Source organism: Ursus americanus, chromosome 9, assembly GCF_024610735.1.
Source record: "Ursus americanus isolate L20-20 chromosome 9, mUrsAme1.1.p, whole genome shotgun sequence".
Taxonomy (NCBI): Eukaryota; Metazoa; Chordata; class Mammalia; order Carnivora; family Ursidae; genus Ursus; species Ursus americanus.
Window position 1 is genome coordinate 7,607,877 of NC_142135.1, and position 24,226 is coordinate 7,632,102.

Consider the following 24,226-nt stretch of genomic DNA (forward strand, 5'->3'; position numbering starts at 1 on the left):
TTCCAGGTAGGAGCTCCAAACTATGCCCAGGCCTCTTCTAAGGATTTTAGGTTTTCCAGGCTTCACTGGAGCTCAGTTGGTTAAGCGTCTGCCTTAGACTCAGGTCATGATCCCGGGGTCCTGGGATAGAGCCACATGGCAGGCTCTCTGCTCAGCAGGGAGCCTGCTTCTCCCTCTGCCTGCCCTCCACCTGCTTGTGTTCTCTCTCTAATAAATAAATAAAGTGTTTTTTAAAAATCCTAGAGCTTTAAACTAATACTGAAACAAAAAAACATAAAAATTATATTTCTTTATGTTAGCACAAAACAGTTACAGATAGAATTTTAAAAGACATGAATTATAGTATGATTTTAAAAGCATCAATTCCTTAAGCATCCATCTGTGGAAGATGTGCATGGATATTCCAAAAGGAAAACTTTAAAGCTTACTGAGGAGGACCGAAGAACATTGGAAGGGCTGCTATGCCATGTTCTCGGATTGGAAAAATCAATAGTTTCAAAATGTCAGTTCCTCCCAAACTGAGCTGTAGGCTCAGTGCAATCCCGATCAAAATCTCAGTATGTTTGTTTTGTAGAATTTGACAAGCTGCTGTTTGAAGAAAAAGAAAAATGAAAGAGGAATTTTTTTTTTTAAATCAGGTATCAAGACATCACAGTATTTTGGTGAACAAGGTGGTGTGGCGTTTATGCAAAGAGAAAAAATCAGCCAGTGGAAGAGGATGGAGAACTTAAAAACAGACCTCACATGTATGGACTTGTTCGTGGCAGTGGTGGCAGTAGGTAAAGGACAGTGTTCTCAGTGGATGGTGATGGTAAGATCTCCATGTTGGAAAAAACTGAGATAATACCCCTTTCTCATACTGTATGTAAAGTCAGTTCCAGGTGGTTTAAAGAACTAATACGAAAGGCCAAATACTAAGCTTTCAGAAGACACCATAGGAAAACATGTATATATTTTTAAGGATTTTATTTTTAAGTAATCTCTACACCCAGTGTGGGGCTCGAACTCACAACCCCGCGATCAAGAATGGCACGCTCCACTGACTGAGCCAGCCAGGAGCCCCTAAGAAAACATCTTAATAACTTTGGAGCGGATATCTTAAATAGGATAGAAAAAAACAGTAAGCATAAAGGAAAAAAGATAAATTGAGTTATACTGAAAATTTTTAAGTCCCGTTCATCAAAAGATTAAAAAGAATTAAAATACAAGCCATGGAGTAGGAGAACATATTCATACCATATATCGCATTTTTTAAAAAGGGGGCCAGTACCCAGAATATATAAAGAATCTAAAAAAATAATTGAGAAAAGGCAGACAACCTGATAGGAGGAAAAATGCACAAAGATGTGAATGAACATGGACCTCAGAGGGATAGGTATCCAAATGGTCAGTTAACATGAAAAGTGCTCAACCTGATTGCTAATCAGGAGAATACAGATTAAAATCACAGTGAGATGGAACTAACACCAATGTGACTGGTAAAATAAAAAGACAAACAATACTAAGTGTTGGCTATGATGTGGAGATTCAGAAACTTCAGAAACTTAAACTCCTGATAACAAGAATGCGAGTCAGTACAGCTGCTTTGGAAAACAACGTTGCATCATCTAGGAAAGTAGAATATTCCACGTTCCCTCCAGATGTGCATAATCATGCACACTAAGATAAGTAGAAAAGAATGTCCCTTAGCAGTGTTTTTCATAATTACCAAGAACCAGAAGAAAACTAAATGTTCACTGTGTAGTGCACAGACAGCAGGAAAAGGGATATTTTAGATGTATGCAGCAATGTGACGAGTCTTGCAGTGTTGAGCCAAAAAAAAAAGCAAGTCACAATAATACAAAGGAGCTCCGTTCTCAGTTTAGAAACAGGTGAAAGTAGGGATGCGTCCACAGGCAATAAACCTACAAAGAAAAGCTATAAAAGTAAAGTGGTCACTCTTGAGAGCAGGGAGGGACTGCTCCCAGTAAAGAATATTGAGGGGGCTTCTGAGGGACTGTTAGTCTGTTTCTTGGCCCAGGGCATGATTGCGTGGGTGTTCACTTCACAGCCTTTTGTTAAATTTGTCTACATAATATATTTTAAATTTAAAATGCTTGCTATTTTTTTAAAAAAGCTTTATATTTTAAATTTAAAAATGCTTTCTATTTTTTAAAAAAGCCTTATATTTTAAATTAAAAAAAAAAAAAAAAAGCTTTTAAAAAAAACTACCCGAAGTCCCTGACCTGAGTAGATGGCATCTGGTTGGTAGTGCCTGCCTCCTATCGGCCAGGGTCAAAGCAACTCCTTGTTTGTCCCAGCTTGGCTTTTGGGCTGTGCCCGAGCCTGGTTCATGCCCTGGACACATGGATTTAAAAAAAAAAAAAAACAAAACCACTACCCTAAACCCCAGCTAATTCTGAGATGCAATGAATATTTGATATTGTAATGAAATGGACAGAGCTAACTATCCAAACATGCTACGCACATTTATTATCAGAAATAAGCTTTGATTCCTGTAATTTACATTTCGTTAATTCTGGACTTCATCAAGACCAAAGCCCAAAGGGCTTTCACCCGGTACCAGAGACCAGAGAGGCTTCAGATGAATTTACATCTCCTTTGGGCAACTCAGATCTTAATATAATGATGATGCATTCATCAGAATAAAAGTGGAATTAGGACCCTGATATCCCAGGGCTTCAGAAAAAGTGAGGAGAAGATTGCCTCAAAATAAGAACAAAGAAAAACAAATGGCCTCGGTTCCATCACTGCTGACCCCAAGGTCACGATTTACCTGCCTTTGTTCTTCACAGTTTCCAGTTCCAGAGTGTATTTCACAAGCTTGGTATATTTAGCTCTCTTCTGGAGGCATGTGAGTTATAAATAATAGTGGCTGGGAACATGGGTAGGACCTCGCTGATTTGCCGTTTTGGAAAAGTGAATTTTTTTTTAGAAAATCTGTTAGGAAGAATATTCATATAAGTCAATCATTTACATAAAGCGGACTTCAGAAAGGATACTTAAGCGAGGTTCCCAAACACTCTAAAGATCTTCAGGAAGGGGAAGAAGGTGGATATTCCAGGAACAATTACAATAGCATCATTCTCCAAAAAACCCTAGGCTATGAATTTAGCAGACGGTCTGTGATCCTTAGTAATGACTAAGAATCAGCACGGTTTTTCTAAGGAGAGATTATTTCTCATTAATCTCATTTCCATTTTTAAGAGAACGACTAGTTTCCGGATAAAGCGGATGTCACAGACATCTTGAATCTCAGTTCTCCCGAGGCATGGGTGCTAGTTCAATTAAGTGAGCAAGTTTTTAAAAACTGTCAGATTACTGAAATTGTCATGCCAACCTCAAAGACCTCAGTTCTTCAGCCTGTCGTCCCTTAAACACTTGATTAATATCTGGGTGAAGAGGAAGAAAATGTGCTTATCAACTCTACAGACGACCCAGAACTAGAAGAGCTCACACATTACGTTGCAGACTCACTTGTAAATGGATTTAAACGCGTACCACAGGAGGAATGAGACATGATGAAAACCAGTAGGTTAAAGAAGTTCAGCAACACGAGTTCAGGATTGAGAGGATCTTGACATCAGCGTAGTTGAAAAAGACTCTAAGTCCCCAGCTCACAAGGAACAGAATTCTGCCAATGATCTGGAGCCTTGGGTGGGAGCCCCACCTGCCCAGCACCTTGCTTTCAGCCTGCTGAGACCCTGACAGAGGACCCAGCTAACCCACGCCCAGCCTTCTGATCCATAGAAAGTGCGAGGTAACAAATTTGTGTTACCCAAAGTCACCAAGTTCATGGTCACATGTTCTGCGGCCACAGAAAACAAGTACAGGAGCAAGAAACCCTTTTGGCCCATCCCTGTCCATGTCTCTTCATAGCCTTCATTTTCTGTCACATTGCAGTTAAAACCCCAACGTCCCTCTTTGCCCAGAGAGGAAAGGCTGTCTAAATTTTGGCTGGCATACGTCCTCAGGTGCCCACCTAGTAGGAGCTGGTTAAGTGAATTCTGTTAGCATCATCATCGTGTGGAGGTCGAGGAGAAGCAGGCTCTTAGCTCTAGACCCATATACCCTGCCTACTAGTCTAGACCTAGAAATTTCTGAGTCTAGAGTTAAAAACAGCATTCCAGACTGGGATATGGCTTTAGGAGCCATCGGCATATAGATGGTAATCGAATCTGTGATGCATGTTTCCGTCACCCAGGAAGAGTGTGTATAGTGAGAACAGAAGACGTGGGAAAGAATCCTGGAAAACCTACTTTGGAGAAACAGCCAGAAAAGGGGAGCCTGGCAAAGCCCACTGAGGGAACATCATGAGAGCGGAGGGGAACAGCTGAGGGAATAGGGAGTGTCAGCAAGGACTGAACATGGTAGAGAAGGCAAGTACGATACAGATCTGAGATAGGTTGATGTGGTCTCAGGACGAGAAGGTTGTTGGAGACGTTGGTCAGAGCAGCTTCAGAGGCAGACTGGGATGGGAGCCAGAGCCGGGCGATTTGAGGGATAAATGCAATACTAAGTAAAGATAAAGGGTCTTTCTTTCAAGAATGTTGTCTATGAGATACAGGAGGGGGATGGGGAGAGGTAGGAAGACAAGTAGGGGGATTGTGACTTTGGGGGCAGGGTGGGAACTGGGGTTTGAATTCTGATGGGAAGGAGTCAATGTAGGTGGAGAAACTCTGGGTTCAAAACATAAATCATAATTTATTTTTCATGTATGCACTTAAAATTTTTGTTGAGCACCTACTATGTGTTAGGCCCCGGGCTGTGTTGGCTGTTGTAGAGGGGTGGAGGGAGTGCTGGTGAGCAGAGAGGTTGCATGTCGAGTTTAATGATCTTCCAGCCTATTCCTAGAAATATGCTCCACATTTTGCTGGCACATTGGCTCCGATAGATAAAATACCACAGCCCTTTTCATCTGATGTTATTCGGTGCTCAGTCTTCTAAACACCCTTTTACTAATTGCCTTCCTGGAGCTTGCCGGTCAACTGTGCCAAGGGGGATGAGTCAGCTGGGCAGAAGTGGGTCTCCAGCCCTCCCGAGGGGCAGCGTTGGAGCAAAGCTGGGGGCTGGCGGAGGTCCTTCCAGAGGCCCAGGCAGCCCACACTCCCGAAGACCTGAGGCTGGTGCCATGAGAAGGGCCCTTGCACTATGTGTTTTCTCCAGGTTGACCATCCTGTCCATCTTTGGACCAGTAACAAATTGCTCCTAGACCGGGTCTGGTTTAAGGACCACACTGTGGTCCATTTCCCCTTAGGATAATGACACTGATCCTGACTCCTTACACACGCACGCCCAGCACTTCGCGTTGGCCAGGCGTGTATGCCTTCGGGGGCTCAGAACTCAGCTCAGCACCTCTTCTTCCCGGAGACTCCATCTCCCGGCTCTCCCTTGGGGGCTCGTGTGCCTACTGCCTTACAGTGTGTTTCCCTAAGCGGGCGCCCAGACCAGGATTTGAGCGCTAGGAGTTTATTGGGGAATAATCCTGGGAAGCGTTGATAAGGGAGTAGAGAAGTGAAATAAGAGAAGGAGTCAATAGGGGGAGGAAAACCTATGCAGGTCGCCCTGTAGACAACTGGCCTTGTCCTGCAGGGGAATTCGGAGAAGTAGGCAGGATGCTGCCCTGGGGGTTCCCCCGCTGGGGCATGAGGAAGCTCTGTGTTAACACACCACTGTCATTCGTTGGTTGAGGGCTGCTGGGGAGGCAGTCACACCTCCTTCCAGCTGCCGGGCAGAGAGGGCTTCAGGGGGCAGAGGAAACCCCAGGCCAGGGAGGGCAGGTAGCTCTGTGGGAGCCGTGGGAACCGCGAGACAAGGCCCAGACGTGCCACATCGGCGGGGAGTCTGCAGCCCCATTAGGCTGTGTCTGCCTGTGCTCGCTGCCCGTTGCACTGTTTTATAATTGCTTATTTCCTAGACCGCGAGCCACCTTAGGGCAGAGGCTATACCCGCGATCTCCGTACCTCACTGTAGGCTGTAGTCTGGGCACCCGGGAGTGAAGAATGCACAACATACCCGGCGTGGGATTGCTCTTACCCTCATCTCACAGATCTAGAAACCAAGGCTCGGAGAGGGGCCATGACCTGCTCGAGGTGGCATAGCTAACGAGTGGCAGACTCAGACCTCCCAGTTCCGAATCCTGTTTCTTCCCATCTAATGACAGCCGCCCACGGTGTTCTTCTCCACTCCTCCCAGGCTTGCCGCCCCGACTCGAAGGCATGCACAGGCCCACGGATCTACCACACCTTGACCCCCAGTCTGCAGAGGCTGGATACTTTTTCTTTGGACCAGTGGCAAGGTGAGGTGATGAAAAGGTGAGAGTAATCTTCTAATAGATATTTACAGGTTGCAAACCCGCTGGGTCTACGGAGGAGGTCCTCCAGCAGCTTTTTGTGTCTCTCTACCTTTGCTTCTCCCCGATGACTGAGCACAGAGCCCGGGCTTAAGTCTGAAGAGTGTCCCTCTTTGGCTTAAGAAGCCGCTGCTTTGACCTGCTTAGTATTAGTACCAGCGCTTTCCCTGACCTACTCCACTCATTTCATGACATAATAATTATGCAAAGTACAATGGAACTATGTTATTAGATTTAAAAAAAAGTTCTAACAGCAAACCCTTTTTCTTCAAATGAAATCTTACAGGAAAGCTCAGGATGATGGCTGGTGAGGGCAGAACGGCTCTCGGGGGAGGGTTTCAGGGGAAGCGAGCGCTCCCAGATAATCTCTTATTCCCACAAGCAGTCATGTTGGTCCAGCAAGGAGGTGGGCTCTGTTGAAACTGAGCTGTCAGAGCAACAGAACACGCAGGGCCACCTTGGCCTACCCTGAAATGTCTCTGGTCCCCCCAAACTTCTGCTACGTGAAGGTGTCCACTTTTGCACACGGACAATGATCACAAGGGTTGGTTTGTAACTCACGAGGAAAGGAGCCGTCAGCAGCGGAAAGAATATGCCAGCAAGGCCACCGGCAGTAGCTTGCTGGAATGTGGTATTTGAAATTCTTCTCACCCTGCATCCCTTCTCTCCCTTCCTACAATGTTCCCATTTTACTAATGGGTCCCATGGCCATGCCCTTCACTGTCACCCCCATATCCTAATGAACCTCACTTCTGAGATCTGAGGTCAGCAGAGCCTTGATCCCTACTCTTCAGCCTGCTTTTAGGGCTTCCTAAGACCTCAAGTTCCTTTTAGAACGTGTGGCTGGGCCTTAACCTTATCTGCTCTGATGAAAGAGCCTTTCCCCAGGAGAAATGCTCATACTGACAAAATGTATATAATTTTGCAATGTTCCTCTATCCCCCCCAAACCTTGGATCTGGAAACAGCTCCTGCTCTAGTCTTCCCAGCCCTGCCCCTGGAAGATAAAGATGAAGTTGATGTGTGGAGAGCACAAGTCAGACAGCCTACCCTAATAAATCATGGAGTAGGGACAGGTGACAAGCAGACATTGCACCCAAGTGACTTTGCTCCTACCAGCGCACTCCAGTAAGGGACACATGGCAGGTGTGGCTCACGTGCCTGGACGGGGAGCTGCTGACAAACCCGAGAAGGACAGAGCAGACAGAGTGGAGGCAGCACGGGCTATGCTGATCTGATAAGAGGGTTAGGTTTCCCTTCCCGCCTCCACCCCTAAAGCCTTCAGACTAAGCAGCTGCGTGTGCTCCCTCTTTCTCAGTTGGAAATGGTCTCTCTGTCCAGGCAGTAGCCGCGTGCCCGCGTGCCAACATGACATGGTCTTTCCCACCTGGGCCCATGCCATGCCCTCTGCCAGCATGTCCCTTGCTCCTCAAGAGTCGGCTCTGTTTCAACTCCAAGCTGGTGCCCTCCTTCTGGGTTAGCTGCCCCCCTGCATGTGTTACAACTGATGTGCCCGTATCGATACATTGTTATTATCCAAAATCCATAGTTTATATTCAGTCTTGGTGTTGCACGTTCTGTGGGTTTGGACAAATGTATCAGGACATGTGTTCACCAACACAGCGTTCTCCCGAGTCCGGTCATGGTCCTAGAACTCCGCTGTGCCCTGCCTGGCCATCCCTCTTCACTTCCCTCCAGCAAGGGCGGGCCACCGCAAATGTTCTGCTGTCTCTGTTCTTCCGTGGAGCAGCATGTAGTGGGAACCATACACTGTGCAGCCTTCTCACACTGACTTCTTTCACTTACGTAAGCTTCCTTCGTATAACTCCCAATTTTCAGCTTTTTAAAAAAAGATTTTATTTATTTATTTGAGAGAATGAGTGAGAGCAGGAGCGAGGGGAGGGGCAGAGGAAGAGGGAGAAGCAGGCTGCCCGAGGAGCAGGGAACCCCACGTGGGGCTCGATCCCAGGACTCCAGGATCATGACCTGAGCCGAAGGCAGATGCTTAACCGACGGAGCCACCCAGGCGCACCCCCCCCCCCATTTTCAACTCTTGAGAATGAATTGAAATTATCGCAAAGTACTGAAAGGCAGACCTTCACCCTGCCTCATTCTCTTCATTGGATAAGGAAATATCTGCCTCCTGCCTTTTACAACAGGTAATGGAGGCAGGGGGCAGAGGGAGAGGAGCATCTCGGAAGAACCAGACGGGAGAGGCAGGTGGCTCCTGCCCCTGCCGGGGACGTGACTCCTGGCTTCCAGCTCGCGGGGCTTGTGACCCTTCACCTTCTGGGTGCTGGCCTCACCCAGCCTCTCACCTTCCTCTCGCTCTGTCCCCTCCCCCGCCACACCCTTCTCCCTGCTTGCTTCAGAGAGAAAACCCTAGGAGGCCAGGTCTGTGTGCTCCTGGCTGTGCCCACACCCAGAAGCAGCCATCATAGCCATCCCCTAATAAGATTTTGCAGCCTTGGCTCCTGGCAGCTGAAGCCAGTGATAACTGGATAGTATTTCTTAGCATGGGGCTTATCGTTTATTTTTACACTCACGCAATGCTCATGTAAGAAGAACCGTGTTTGCATTTCAAGCCTGTGGAGCAGCTTAAGAACATGGGGTCAGAATCAGACAGGCCTGGGCCCAGATGACACTTTCGTTACTGCCAACTAGCTGTACGATCCTAGTTAAATTCGTTCTCTCTGTGGGCCCTCATTTTCTCAGCTGCAAAAACGAACACAGTAATTCCTTCTCTGAGAGTTATTCTGAGGATTGAATTTATATGTGTCTTGCACACAGAAAGCTTTCACTAAGTATCAATTCCTTTTCCTCACTCGGAGCTGGGGGACCTGGGTTTCAACTCCAGTTTTGTTATCTAACTTTGTAACCAGGGGCTAGTTCTAAATCAGAGACTCCCAAGCCAAAAGCTGCCTGGCTCCTGTTTATGTGTAAATTTTTAATTGCAAACTTTTTTTTAAATTGAAAATCTTTTTTTATATACCCCCGGAAACCACACATATCACAACTGTGCACCCTGATGAATTATTGAAAACTGAACACGCTGTGCACTCAGGACGCAGCGAAGAACTAGGGGTTGTTGTGACCGATCTGTGGTGAACATCTATCTCACGTCTGTCTTTTGGGGAAGCGCGTGCCTCTCCGTGGAGTCTATTTCTAGGAGTGAAATTTGCGGGATCATAGGGTAGATGTAAGTGTAACCTTACTGGAAACTGCCGACTTTTCCAAAGTGGCCGTACAGTTACCTCTCCGACAGGCAGCATCCGAGAGTTCCGGTTGCTCCCTATCTTCTCAACACTGGTTTGTTTTTTTGTTTTTGTTTTTCTGTCTTTATCATCTTAGCCATTACCCTGCCCCTGTGTTGATGCTTCTCTCCTCTCTGGAAGTTCTTTCTCAGTTTGTGCTTGGGCTCCTCCAGTGACACAGCACTCCCTGTGACCAGGGGCACCCCTTTCATCTTTGGACACTTCTGTTCTCTTAAGCTCTTCTTCATATAGTCACCCTTCAGATGTTTCAAAAGCAACACTCGTGTGCCTCACTTAATGCTCTCTTCTTCAGAAAAGAAAACTATTTCCAGCTTCTTTAAAGTTGCTAGGAAAGGGGAGCCTGGGTGGCTCCGTCGGTTAAGCGGCTGCCTTCAGCTCAGGTCATGATCCCGGGGACCTGGGATCGAGCCCCACATTGGGCTCCCCGCTCTGCAGGGAAGCCTGCTTTTCCCTCTCCCTCTGCCTGCCGCTCCCCCTGCTTGTGCTCTCTCTCTCTCTCTCTGTGTCAAATAAATAAAATCTTAAAAAAAAAAAAGTTGCTAGGAAATATGGACTTTTATGCTCTCGTCATCCTGCGTGCCTGATGGATACGCTTAGCTTCTCTGGGCTTCAGCTTTCTCATCTGTAAAATGAGGGGGGCGGAATAGAAGATCTTTAAAGTCATTTTAACTCCAGTACTCTGTGTTAAATGTCATCTTGGGAATTCCTGCAGAGATGCCCATGTACGTCTCAAATCAGGGCTCTGGTCCCCCAAGTGTTCCTATAAACATTTATCTGCTCACCGTAGCGAATGGAGACATTTAGTCCTTTAATTTCTGCTTCTTCCAACAAGTAGTTACTGAGTGCCAAGGCTGTCCCAGGTGCTGCAGAAGGAGTTCAGGATGGCTGAAGTGATCTGGGTCTGTCCCGCCACAAGTGGCTCCGGCGAGAAGCAGGAGGGGCAAATGGATTATGTGCCTGGGGGACCCGGGAGCATCCAAGGGAGGTTGTAACTGCGCCAAATGCATTTGAGAAAGACAGGAGTCATGGGAAATGTCGAGGCTTATGAACATCACCCGAGGTTGGAGGGTGGCTGGGGGAAGGGAGGAGTGATGCTGTCTGTGCCCAGTCACCGAGGGAGTGTGGCCAAGGCATTGCTCCGAGAGGAGCTGGGGGAGTGCAGGTTTGCCCCTCAACATTCTCAGGATTTACTTTGTTTGCAGCAAATAACTCCCAGGCCACACTTCTTGTTCTACTTTCTCTCCGACATAAGTGTCAGTAGAGCATAAGGACCAAAGAACAGGTCAGCGGATCTGGACAGCTGCTGGCTCGTCTAAAATGTCCATTGTGCAGAGACCAGCCTAATGGAACTGACCCAAACGCTGTCACGATGTGAAGGCAGGGTGGAGAACAGAAAAATCCGAATTAGGTTTGCGAGATGTCAAGTCTCCCAGAGCCTAAGAGGAGCACTGCTTTGAATATTTTAGAAGAAAACCTAGTATCGCGTATTTATTTAAGCCTCACAAGAAGCCCGTACAGCAGAGAACACCACCTTGCTTGGCAAATGGGGAAACTGAGGCACAGAAGGTCTCAGGACTTGCCCGGGGCCCCCGCTTGTGAGAGTGGGGCCAGGATCACAGACTCGGGTGGTCTAGCCTTAGTGGTGTGCGCCTCATCACGCCGACGCTCTAGGGCTCAGGAAAGGGCTTCATGGGTGCAAGGAAGCCTTCACTTGCAGGTCAGAACTGGAGGCGCGGCGGCTCGGCTCACTCTGGTGTTGGAATGGTGAGCTGTGGACTCTAACTCTCCTCCAGTTTTACCGAGAGGCCCAGAAATGAGTGCCCCAGGGTCACAGAGCTCACGAATACCCGTTACAATGTCGATAATCATGATACTTTTAAAAATCACTCCAAGGGGGAGGAAGTTCCCTGGGAAGATGCCGGATGCTGTCGCCAGGGGAAGGGACACACCAGGGAGTGAGTGCCACTTGCCCAGGGTCACACAGCCAACAAATGGCAGAATCTAACCCAAACTCAAATCCATCGTCCATCGAAGCCCAAGGTAGAAAGGATATCACCTTTTTATAGCAAACCTGGAGTGGGAGAGTCTTCTCTCTTTTCTTATCAGCCAAGCATGTAGTGGGGTCAGTGATTTAGGAAGCAAATTCTTGGGGTGTACTTAGTGCCTTACTCTGGGTTCATGATGGTAGGACTAGTAGATTGTGTCATCGGTCCCACTCCTTCACCCTTTGTCCTGTGACTTTATCTTCTCTCACCAAAAAGCAGAGTATGTTTCCCTACCTGTGGATTCTGATGAATTTGGCCTTGTGACTTGCCTTGGTCAATGAGATGGAAGGACTTCAAGCCGTCATTTGGCTTCTGCCATCCGGATGACAAGGACATGCCTAGGCTAACTCATGGTTCGGGTGGGTGGATGAAAGCCATGCGAAGCAGAGCTGCCCCGCCTAAAGCATCCTAGCCAGGCGCAGCCCAGAGTGGAGTCCCGTGCACCCTGTGCTTGCTCGAGCAGAGCGCCCCCTCCAGCCCTCCCCTCCCCCAGCCCCCCCGGGCATGGGGCTCTCATCACAAAGGGCTGTTATTTGAAGTCACTGAGTGTTGGGCTGTTTTTGTGCAGCAAAGACTAAGTGGGTCAGTCGTCCTTTAGCTTCTCTTTCAGAGTGCTGTCCACACATCCGGTTCCATAAATCAGGGTTATCGTCTTGACCATTTCATTTGGTAAAAATAAGTCATCTGCTCACCAGTTTGGGACCCGATCCGCCCAAGCTGTTCAATGTACGTTGCATTTTCGTGCAAACAAGCTTTGAGACATGGCCAACTTTCTCTCTTCTGTTTCTCATTTTTCATGTGCCCTACATTCTAGTTAAGCTCATGTCCTGATTTTGCTGTGATAGAAAGACTGCTTGAGGTCAGTTCATCTCCTGCGTTTGTGTTTGTAACTGTAAATTATAGGTCATCGTTCCTTATAAAGGTATTAGCTGAAATGGAGCTCTTACATGGAAGAGATGTGTTTTCTTTTCTTGCAATACAATTCTCCTACGAAGAATGCTTAAGGATTCTCTTAACTTTCAAATATGACTATTCATGTATAAAAATTCATGGGTTTCACAATTGCAAAACTGAAACTAAAAGTCATATATTTTATTTTACCTCCCATTTAATAAAATCCAAAATCAGTAACTGGAAAAATGGGATGAATTTTTAAGAATCACAAATTCAATAGAAGAGAAGTATGTGATATGTATAATTTACTTAAAAATATTTCAGTATAAACTCTGTAACAGCCGTGTGTGCAGGTAGATCTCAAGATAGACTAAAACTTTAACATTGGAAGGACTTGCTTAGGAAAGCAGATGTCAGGACTGCTGCTATAAGCTACAGAAACTTTAAAAAGATCGCGGGTTCCTTCTTCACTGGTAAGCGTGGTGCTGGATCTCGGTTTGGGTAGGTGTCCTGTGCAGGCGTACCTGCTGGGCATGGATGGGGACTAGAAGTCCAGTGAGCCCAGCATCCACACCCTCTCCATGGCGCTGCCCTGGATGAGAATCTCTTCTGCCGTAGGCCAGGGGTTTCGCCTCCAGTCCACGGAGAGTGTTAGCTAAACCTCGTTGCTCTGTTATTGGTGTCTGCTTCACATGGATCCTTGCAGAGGGTCTAAGGGACATGGAGTGGGACGGCACAGACTTTCAGCAAGAGTTTACATGTCTGCTTCTGTGTCTGCTTGCTTATAAGGGTTTGCACCATGCTTACAAATGCTTTGCACAATTTCATTTGAGACTTGCGTTCATGGGACATGCCACCTGGCAGTGATGGCCAGGGGAGCCTGCAGACCTTTGCCTTCCTACCTACAATTTGGAAGGCTGCCCAGATCTACTGAAGAGAACCAGGAAGTTGCGAAAGGCCAAGCTGGCTTAGGCTTGGCCTCAGGAAAATATTTTGTGAAGTAAAAAACTTTTTAATACTGGAATATCAGATTTTATAGAATTGTACTACTCAGTGTAGACACAGATGGGGTACATTTCAGGCGCTCCGGGGTCGTTCCTCATTGCTGTACCTGGTACAGCATGTCTGCTTCATACCAGGAGACAGGAGCACCCAGAAAGTATCCTGATTGCCTGGCCCACAGTTAGAGCTAAAACAACAATGTGTTTTTGATTTATGATATTTATCATTGTGAAGTAGATCAGGGGTCAGGAGCCAAATTCCCCTGTTGCCTGTTTTTGTCAATAGAATTTTTCTGGAATGTGGTCCTGCTCATTCCTTTAGACGCTGCTTGTGGCTGCTCTCACGAGCTGCAGAGGGCAGTGGCTGTGGCACATACCCTATGGCCTGCAAAGCCCAAAATAGTAACTATCTGGCCCTTTACAAAAAGATTGCTGACCCCTGACATAGACAGATAGCTTCAGTTTCTGGTTGTGCTACTTCTTTAAAAATCCCATTCATTTGGAAGTCGTGGGACTGGTTTGACTTGTGTTTTTATAAATTCTAAAGAGTGGCACTTTTAAAAGCATTTTTGTTGGCAGTATGTTTTCATTTGGTTTTAAATCTCAGAGTCTGTAGGAAACGCAAAGGAAGACATCACTGAGAAGAGGGGAGGAAGGGTCTTGTGATGATCACAGGAAGAGGAAGCCAGTGGGAGGAGATAGGGAACAGAAGAGCAACAGGGCCCTTTCCTCTGCCTCAGAAAAAACCCGCCCCGTTGCCTTTCTTTCTGCTGCTTAAACACACCAGTTTTCTTCTGACCTCAGGACCTTTGCACTGGCTATTCCCTCTGCCTGGATCACTTTTCCCTCGGGGATCCACCAGGCTGGTTCCTTCTCATCGTTCAGGTTTCAGGTCAACTCTCACCTCCTTGGGGAGACCTTTCCTGAGCATTCACCCCAAACAGCCCAGTCATCCCCCTCCCTAAACACACACACACACACACACACACACACACACACACACACACACACATTTTCGAAAACATTACCCCTTATTTTTTTTCTTTATGTCACTCCCTAATTAAAATGATCTCCTGCTTGTTTAGTGGGAGGCACTCCAAACACCAGGAGAGAAGGACTCTCATCTGTCTCATGCATCATTGTGCCCCTGATGCTTCCGCAGTGCCTGGCATGCCCCGGTCCCAAAGGGAAAGAGTGTGGAGTAAATTAATGGACAATTAACAGCCGTATGGTAATTACCGAGCCTTTAGTCTCTGAGGCCCCTTTCCCCACCTGCCTAGGCTCATGGTGGAGAAGCTGAAAGCAGAGCTTTCATGTTTACACAGAGAATCGAGGCAAAGGCTGAGACAACAGCTTTTCATAACCTAATCATATCAGAAAGGGTTCCATCCTGCTAGCACTGTGCTGTTTGTCTTCTGCCTAGTCTTGTCCTTCTCTCAGCATTTGTAGAACATAGGCTCTTTGCCAGGCACTTGAGCTTGTGCCCTTGGGGAACTTCCGGTTCTGGGGGAGAAAGTCATTAAACACACAATACCGGTGTGTTTCCAGGAAACACTCAGGGGGTACACCTTGCCTCACCTGCCTGGTTGGGGAGCCCTCTCTGAGAAGGGGGCTTCCAACCAGGGGGCTGAAGGGTGAGAAAAAAGTAGCTAAGCAGCAGCATCGGGACAGATAGGTGACAGTTTTCCCAAGCAGGGGAGCATGGTGGTACCTGGAGGAACTTCGGGAATGCCTTTGGAACAGTGTTTGAGGACAGTGCTAGTGGTGAGGAGAGCAGGTCCTGTTCCCCAGGATCTCCGAGGGTACTGGAACCATGCAGACTTCAGCCAGCTAAGGGAGGGGGGTCTTCACTGGGCGGGGGGCGTGGGGTGAACCCCTTCAGAGCCCCTGCTGATCCGACTCTGCTCTGACCCCCTCCCCGCGGGGTGCTCTCAGCAGGGGAAGGAATGAGCACCTACCGTGGCAGAGACAGCTCTCCTTCCGGGGTTTGCAAATAAGTCACAGTAGCACACAGGTCAGGACTGAGAAGGTTCCTGGGACACAGGGTGTGCCAGGGGAACACCACGAAATTCCAGACCAACCGAGACTAAGTTGGTCAACCTACCAGCAGGGTTGCCCTTCCAGCCCTGCACACTGGTGGTCACAGTGATTCTTAAAAGGACAATGCATTTCCATACCTAGTGGTTTAGGAGATAGATAGAGGTCCTCTGAACCTCGGTGCTGTGTCCCCACACCCCTGTCAGCGTGGCCCGCCAGCCCAACATGGCCCAGGACCTCAGCCCTTGGATCCTGGAACTAAGGGGGTAACCCCGATTGGCCACTGCCCATGCTGTACGTATTGACCAATGGCACCTTGTGGTACCCCTCATTCTGTTGTCCTGCCTTCTGCTACGCCTTGACTAGGGTTGGAGCTCACCGCATCTCCCCTTCCTGTCAAGACGCGTGCCCACGGATCTGGAGAGCAGCTGCTGTCTCTCCTAGTGGGCGGGCGGTGGCGGGGGAAGGGGGGAGTCAAAGGTGGTAAATGAGAGCACAGCCTGAAGGTTTCCTCCCTTGTCCTCCCTCTGGAGCACCTGCAAAGATGCAGCCTGAGCCTATTCGTGGAAACTGGCATAAAATTCTACACCAAGTGTTGCCCAGCGGATGTGACCCCCTGATTCCCAAGAATGGAAGGTTATAAATGAGTTGGTGAGCAACCCCGTGGCGCATCTTCTAGGCTGGCTTGATGCCGCATGTTGGAAAAGCTAACCAGCCACCTCTCTGATGTCAGACCTTGTTTTGTGACAGTTGGAAGTACTTGAGACGCTCACGGACACTTTTCTTTCCAGGTTGCCGGTTTCCCGTCTGCACCTCTTCTGAGCCAGTTACAGCAGGAACTCTATAACTGTGCTCCGACGAGGAGTTTTGGTCGCCCATCCCCTGTTACAGGTTGAAATCTGCATTTGTTGAGCTGTTTCTTGTGCATGAGGTCAGGGAGGTGACCATCCCAGAGGCAGGCTCCTGTGACCCTCGCCTCCCCCCCCCCCCAAGTACAGTGAAGGGGCAGTCAGAGGGAGACTTCCCATAAGGGTCAGGCAAGGGGACATGCAGGCAGGAGATCAGGGGGGTGGAAGGAGAGAACAGTCTGGACATTTATTCCTGTCCCCTGCTCTGTTAAGTTACAGAGGGCTGGTGACATGTCCACAGCCCTCAGGAGGTGGTCTTTCCACAGATGCACTCCCCTGGCTGTGGGTTCCACAGTGTGCCTCCCTTCCCTTGTGCCTGCAGGCTTGCGGGAGAGGGGGCCTGAAAAGCTTCCCCGTCTTCCTTTTACTATCTTCAACTCTGCCCACACCTTTGTATAGAGTCCCTTTATTAGACTCTCCTTCAATTGCCCAGTTTGCAGTGCTATCTGGTTCCTGCTGGGGGCCTGAGGACCGAGGAGCCAGAGCGGAGCTGCAGAGCAGTGTGAATAGAGGGAGGGGCAGGTGCTCTAAAGGGCGGGGGTTCTGTAATGGTGCTTGCAGAGCACCGTTTCGCTTGGTCAGAATCCCTATGACCCCAGGGGCTAGTGTTCTCACCTGGCTTCTCGAGGGTGGTGTCCAAGGCTGCGGGGGCTGCCATAACCAAGCACACAGACTGGGCGGCCGAAACAACAGGAACTCGTTTCCTCTCGGTTCTGGAGGTGGAGGTCCAAGATCAAGGTGTTGGAGCGGTTGCTTTCCTTCTGGGGCTGCTCTCCCTGGCTTGTAGACGGCGTCTTCTCCTCCCTGTAGCTTCCACTGGTCTCCCCTCTGTGGGTGTCTGGGTCTTCGTCTCCTTTCAAAGACACCAATCATGTTGGATTAGGGCCCACCCATATGACATCATTTTACCTTGATTAACTCCCAAAAGACCTTTTTCCAAGTACAGTCACATCCTGAGGTACTTGGGAGTTAGGTCTGCAGCATATGAATTTGGGGGGGGACACAGTTGAGCCCATGAAAGGTTGTGAGCCTCTCAAGGCCAGAGAGAGTGTCCTTGAAGCTCCATGTCCCCAGGCGCCCAATTCTTGCTTATCTCGCTGTGCGGTCTTAAACCAGCTTCTTCCCCCGGAACCTTCCTCATCTGTGAGGTGAGAGGCAGCTCTCAGCTTGTGTCAGTCATCCAGAGAGGGCGAAGTGATATGGTGCGCTTCTCCTGTTTGCCTTTTGGGCCAGCTGGGCTCCGTCTCAGGATCCAAGCACCTGTCTCAACACTGTGAGCTGCCGGTCGGTCGCAGGGGGGATGGCCAGGTGAGAGAGCTCCTGCGTGAGTCATCTTTCGCCTTTGCTTGGGTCTATAAAGGGAGGACCCAAAACAGCCACCTGAATGGTAGGGCCAAGGAGAACTACCTCTGAATGTAATAGGGTGACTTCTGCTTCCTTCTCTTCTTGCCTCCCGTCACCCCCAGGCCTCCTGTGTCCAGCTTGCTGTTTCTTTCCCCCTGCACCTTGGCCCCGGCTGTTCCTTCTGCCTGGAGCGGTCTCCCTACCAAACCCCTCAACGCCCCGTGAGTTATGCCTTCTAGTGGTCTTCTCTGACCCTTCAGGCTGGACTGTGTTCTCCTTGCCTTGAGTCCCAAGTCCTTCTCTTCTGCACGGCGCACCTACTGCACTCCTCTTCTAATGCATCATTCCCTCTATTGGGTTATGAAATTCTGGAGGACCGATGCTGTGACCACATTTGTGGTCTTTAGAGAACAATTTTGGCACTTGGTAGGCACCCCATCAATGCTCTAGGAGTGAATGAATGACCTGACCTTTTTTTCTTAATGAATTTCTCCCAAGTGTTACTCAGCAAACATCCTGACAGTTCTTTCATAGCCTTATGCTAAACTGTCAGTTTGCTACCAGCTGAGTTAGCCATGTGGGCTCAGATCATCCCCTTGGCGGGGGCATGGGGTGGGGGGGTGGACAGAGGTGAGTCAGGTCCGGCTGCTTCCCTGTTCAAAAGGGAAGACAGGTGCATTCACAGGGTCGGCACAGCATGTAGGAGTCATGGAAAAGGACTGATGGAGTCACTGACTCTGCCTGGGGTGTAAGGAAGGCTTCACAGAGCCAGGAACATTTGGCCAGGGTTCTGAAGGATGTAAAGGAGTCCAACAGGTGGAGGAATGTGGGGGAAATATTCTAGACACATACAACGGCCCGGCATCTTTAAGAAATGGTGACGTGTTAGGCGAGGCGAAGCGTGTCCGGTTCGACATGAAACTGTTATTTGTACTGCAGACACTGAGTGGACTAGAACTCCCATCCCTCTACTCTGGGGCTGCCTCTTCCACTAGCCCGTGAGCTTTGGATTTGGGCTGAAAAGGTACATAAGAGAATTTTAGAGAATTTTATTAAAATGGGAGCCTCCTGCCTCCTCTTTCTCCAGCATTAGTGACCGAGGCAGCGCAGAAGGCTGGCAGGCACTGTGTTGGCACTTGACCTTGAGTCCGCCATCCCTAGAAAAGCGGTCAGCCACTTCCTGTGGGGCCGTGAGGCTCAGCAGCAGGCCCAGTGGATGCTCGGGGAAACTGTGGGGACCTGTGGAATGCCCTGTGGTCGATCAAAGGCCAGCAGAGCAAGTGGAATGTGGCATCTCACAGCAAAGATCGAGCCAGGCAGCTCAGGCCATGACCTTCTACTAATTGGGCTTTCTCTCCCACCGCTGCTCACCCCACACTTCTGGCTAAGCACACAACCCAGGGCTGCTCGTCCTGCCCTGCCTGCCTCTCTGTGCACTCCTTGGGGACTCACATGAAAGATGGCCTCCCCACCACAGGCTACAGGGCCCTTATTCGCTGGACAAGTCGTCAGAAGCAGAAGGGGCTGATAGAGGGGCCACGCAGAAAGGCCTGGGCTCTTCGTGAGGCCCTGCCTCTGGTCCCGAGGTGACATTGGGAAAGTCCTTAGCCTGGCTGTTCACTGTTGTCTCCCTGCCTTATACGATGGCGGTGAAGGCTGTGTGAAATGATGAGCATGAAGGGTGTGAAAAACTCTAGAAGATTGGCCCATGGAGTCACAATCATTTATTTGGTTTCATTTCTCCTTGTTCCGGCAGCAGCAAGATTTACCTCAACAGCAGCTCTCCCTGGTGATCATATATTCTGGGCCTTGTGAAAATAAGAGAAGGCCCACACAAGAGGACTTGGGGGGCTGGAGCGGGGAGCCACAGCATTCAACGTCAGTTACAGGAAGGGGTATCAATTACAGGCCTAACGAAACAATGCACATTATCTCCCATGGGAGCTGGGCCACCCCTGCAGCGTGGCCGTGAGAACCCCTCATCGGCCCTGAACTCCTCCTGCCTTTCTCCAATGGCCTTTCCTTCAACACAACCCCTTCCAAATTCCACCTTCTTCTCCGTACAGTAACATTCCTCTTCCTTGTTTGTGGGACTTGCCTGTGTTTTTGCGCTAGCTTGCTCATCCCGAATTGCAATTCTCTGCTATTCTTGAATAAACCCATTTTTGCTGGTAAAATGTTTTACTTCTAAGGTTAACAGCCTCCAATGATGGGTGTGGTCTGAGAGTTGCACAGACCATCAGAACTAAGAGCTGTATGGAATATTTAACTGTGCGGTTCTTTGGGAATGCCTGCTTCCTGCCACCTCGAATGTTCCCTGCATGACTCCCCTCTGTGGTCAGCCCCTCCCTGGCTTGTCTTTCTTGGTGCTGTCTGCTCCTGCTGCTGCTTTCAGAGCCGCCTGCTGACCTGTCTTCTTTGATCCAAATTCCAATCATCCTGAAGGCCTCCACCATGCTGCTGCTTTCTTCTTCAGGAAGTCTCCTTTGGTTGAAACAGCTTAGAGTCTATCCAGAGGTCTGTTTCTCTCATTCCTGTTTGCTTCTGGGGAGCAAGCTTTAAAGACTCTACCTTCCCCCAAATTGATGCGGGAGATCTCAAACCCTTGAAACTGAAGTTTGAGCTTTGTTGCAAGGCGAAGTTGGGTGATGTCTCATGTCTGTTTCCTATTGCTGCCCAACAAAAACCTCCAATTTCTCACAATTTCATGGGTGGAGTAGGCCCGGCCAGTGGTTCTTCGGTGCCCCGTGGAGTAGCCGATGTCCCTCACGTGGCTGCACTGGCTGGGGAGCGGCTGGAACCTAAATGTCCAGGAGAGTCTCTTCTCTGGATTCCCGGGCCGTGTGGCCTCATTGTCGGGTATTCTAGCTTGAGCTTCCCTGCAGCATGGTGGCTGGCTTCCGAGGGGAGTGTCCCGGGGGGCAATACCCAGTGAGAAAGTGCTGGTCAAGCCTCTGTGTGTGTCCCCTTGGTCAAAGCATGTCACAAGGTCAATTCCAAAGTCAGTGTAGGAGGGGGTTACACACACGTGTGATCTCAGGGAGGCATGGTTCACTGGGGGCCACTGTTGTATGACTTCCCACAGACACCTTTCCTTTCTTTTGGCCTTTACGAGAACAATTAAAACACGGCATGTCTGTGGCTCCAGGGTCCGTTGGCTGAGCCCCAGTTGTTCCTTTCTACAAGCTCCTCCTCTCCTCTATCCCCGAGACCAGACCCCCGCACACCCTGCCAGCTTCTCTGCACAGACTTTCTGCACATTTGCTGCTGGAAGTGATGATGGTGTATTGCAAACTCCTCCAGGGGCTTTTTTCATGCGTCAGTTGTGAGAAGTTTCAAAACAATATTGTGATATTTCATTGTTGTTGTTGACGGCGGCCCGAGGAGCTGTCTTATTACTCCGTGCTTCACCACCACTGCCATTGAACAGACGAGGGGACTGAAATCCAGACTCTAAGTCCCACAGTGGGTTGGTGGCAATGCCTGGACCAGAATGCAAATCTCCTGACACTCTGTGGGCTCCTCTGTCCTCTCCTGACGGCATGTCGCCGTGTCTCTTTCCCCTCGGTGGACTGAAGCGACGTGACCCAGCACAAGCACCATGGCGTCCACCGAGCTTCTCAACTGCTGCCTCGTTCCTCTACCCCAATTCCCCGATGTGGCCCCGAGAAGGAAAGCACAGCCCACATACGCCACTTGTCCAAAGTGCTACAGCCTCTGTGTCGTGGAAAGAGGACTTCATAGAACTCCGAGCTGGGCCTTCCAGTTCCCTCCCTCCCTTCTTTTCTTCTCTGGAAAGGCCTTCTGCGCTCATGGAGGAACGTTCAACTGTTTTAGAGACACATTCCGTGGAAACTCTGTCTACGTGGGAGCCTGGATCGCTAGGCCCCGACATCCTCACAATGCTGTCTGCTGCTCGGTGTGTATTTGCAGACTGTGCGTGTGTAATCGTGTTCATGCATAGCCTATAAAAAGTGTTCCCAAACGGTAGCATGCTCCACGCACCGTCCGGAACCCTGCTTTTCACTGCGTGGTGCATCTTGGAGCACACCCCTTATCTGCGCTCCTACATCAGCCTTATTCTTTGAAACATGTTTGGAGGAATCAGCCCTCTAGTCACAGGCGACCAGATGCCTGGGCTTTTTCAAAATCTTTTTTTTTTTTTTTTCCTATTCTAAACATCTAACAGTTCTGTCCTTGCCACGGCCGTAAAATCAGGGTGTAAATCCGCATTGTTCCTTTTCCTTGCCTCCTGGGTTCACCCCTTCCCCCACCCCCTCCCTGCAGGGCATAACTGTTTACTGGGCCCCAGTGATGAGCCTGGCACTCCTCTAGGCTCTGGCAACGCTCTTGTTTTTCCTTCTTGTTGCTGGGATCCCAGGCCGCGCACGCCCCTTCCTTCACACAGCCCAGTTACTACTGCTTGAAGTTGGGTTAAAGAATGTTTATTATGCTTATAAATCCATTAACCTTTTTGTAAACTATTCAAACACCACTGATAAAAACTCAAAACCTTACAAATCACATTTCTTTCACCACTCACACGCTTAGTCAAGTTACCGTTTCAATATTTCTATGCATCTAATACAGCACCTCTTGAATGCTTCGAACACCCAAAAACCCCAAACGTTTTTACTGCACCCAGAGCCTCTTTGTAAGAATCGTAACTGTTGATTTGACCAATTTCTCCCTTCTCGCCATAAAACTTATTTTTGTACTTTTCCAGGACTGCAATATCAGACCCAAAAGTAAGAGATTATCTCCTCCCCAGGTACATTGCAATCACAGCTTCTGGGTCATTGACTCTTGGATTCTGGAGCACGGAATCCTTCAGGGTGACAACTGGCAGCAGCATTTGCTGGTTGGGGCACCCTCTGTCATATCGGGGTCAGCTGCCATGTCAGTGGGACTTACAAGCGAGTTCCTGTAGGGTAAACCTCTGCGTACAGAGTCTCAGATGCTTCAGGTCCTGCTTGTTTACAAGGAACTTCAGTCGCCTCGGTAGCATTTCATTGTAACTGGCAGGGCCCGGCAGCAGTTGAATCTGTCGGCAGTCCTCCCCGGACATTTGGCTGATCCACTAACTTGCGACACCCTTTCTGAACCCTCTTCCTACCTGGTTATTTATGAGACCACTGGTCTGGACCAGCCCTTCCTGGTTTGGGTACGGTTTCTACTCTTCCTGGAAAATTTTGACTTACTCATAGTAAACGTACCCACTCCTCTTGACTTGTACAGATAGACCACTTCATAAACAGAGAACTAACACATCATCACTTTTCCTTTTTTTATCCTGAAACACTCTTGCCTTTCGTAGACTCAGCTTGTTCTCAGAGATCAACAACCAGAGACCCAGCTATTTTTTGTGATGCGGAAGCTATCCCAAGCTGGTGGGGGGGGAGACCTGCTGTTCTCAGCTGACCGCTGCTGGCTTCCAGCAACAGCCCAGCACTTTTGCAGCATCCTGCTTTTCTGGCGATAGCAAGATGTTTCAGGCTGTTCCAATTTTCCCCTGCTCCCAAACACGGACTCAGCTTCTTTGAAGGAGCCCCGGTTAGTGCTAATAAAAAATACTATCGAGGTCGATAGATGGGGGCTGAGGGTACACACAGACGTGATGGCCCTCGATGGCCACGGAGAAGACAGAACTCAGAAAAGACGTTGCTCCTGAGGTCCTAATTTTGTTCACAGTGAGACTGCTCATATCGTTCTAATATTACTATCCCCTTTTTCTTTTACACAATTTCAAATGGATTTTTCTCTATGGTGTGCCTGTGTAGGTTTTTAACACTTCACTCAGACCGTGATTATGCCCACCTCTGATTTTATCATTGCTGTGTGCCTCGAGGCCCATTATTTTGAGGTCACCTGTGTATATGCTTTATCAGAACCTGCTTTCAAGAAAGTGTCTTGTAAAATCATGTATATGTGCTCTTTTCGTGTAAATGCCTATTTGTCATGCAGCTTTGAGATATAATCATAAAATTATTGACACAAATATATTCAATTACATAGAATATTTATTATATAACCAGAAGCGATTTCATGTTAATAAACCTATCGATACAAATTCTTTCACGTGCTAGCCTCGAGGGGAGGATTGCTACCAAAGGTCCAGCTGGGAAGCTTGATCTCCTCTGAGAACCACTGTGGAAGTAGGATGCCATTAATTATATGATTTTGAGCAATTTATATTTAATTCTACCAGTGTTTCTTTATTAATTGAAGGCATTTTGAGATATTACTGGCAAATGAAAAGAATAAAAATGTTTGCTGATTGAAAATGTGCAAATCACTCAGCAGAATAATGGATGAGCCCAGAGTGGACGCCGTCTCTCCATTTGCAAATCTGGTCCCATAGAAAGGGACTC

At 48.7% G+C, this 24,226-nt stretch overlaps 1 protein-coding gene and 1 non-coding gene across 2 annotated transcripts in view; both read left to right on the plus strand.

Moving 5' to 3' along the window:
- The window catches only part of ZFAT (zinc finger and AT-hook domain containing), a 277,561-nt gene that overhangs the window by 64,703 nt on the left and 188,632 nt on the right, over positions 1–24,226 (plus strand). The window lies entirely within an intron of this gene.
- Positions 2,216–2,349, plus strand: LOC123801931 (small nucleolar RNA SNORA48). Its single transcript, XR_006782371.1, has one exon. It is a non-coding gene; the product is annotated as a small nucleolar RNA SNORA48 (small nucleolar RNA).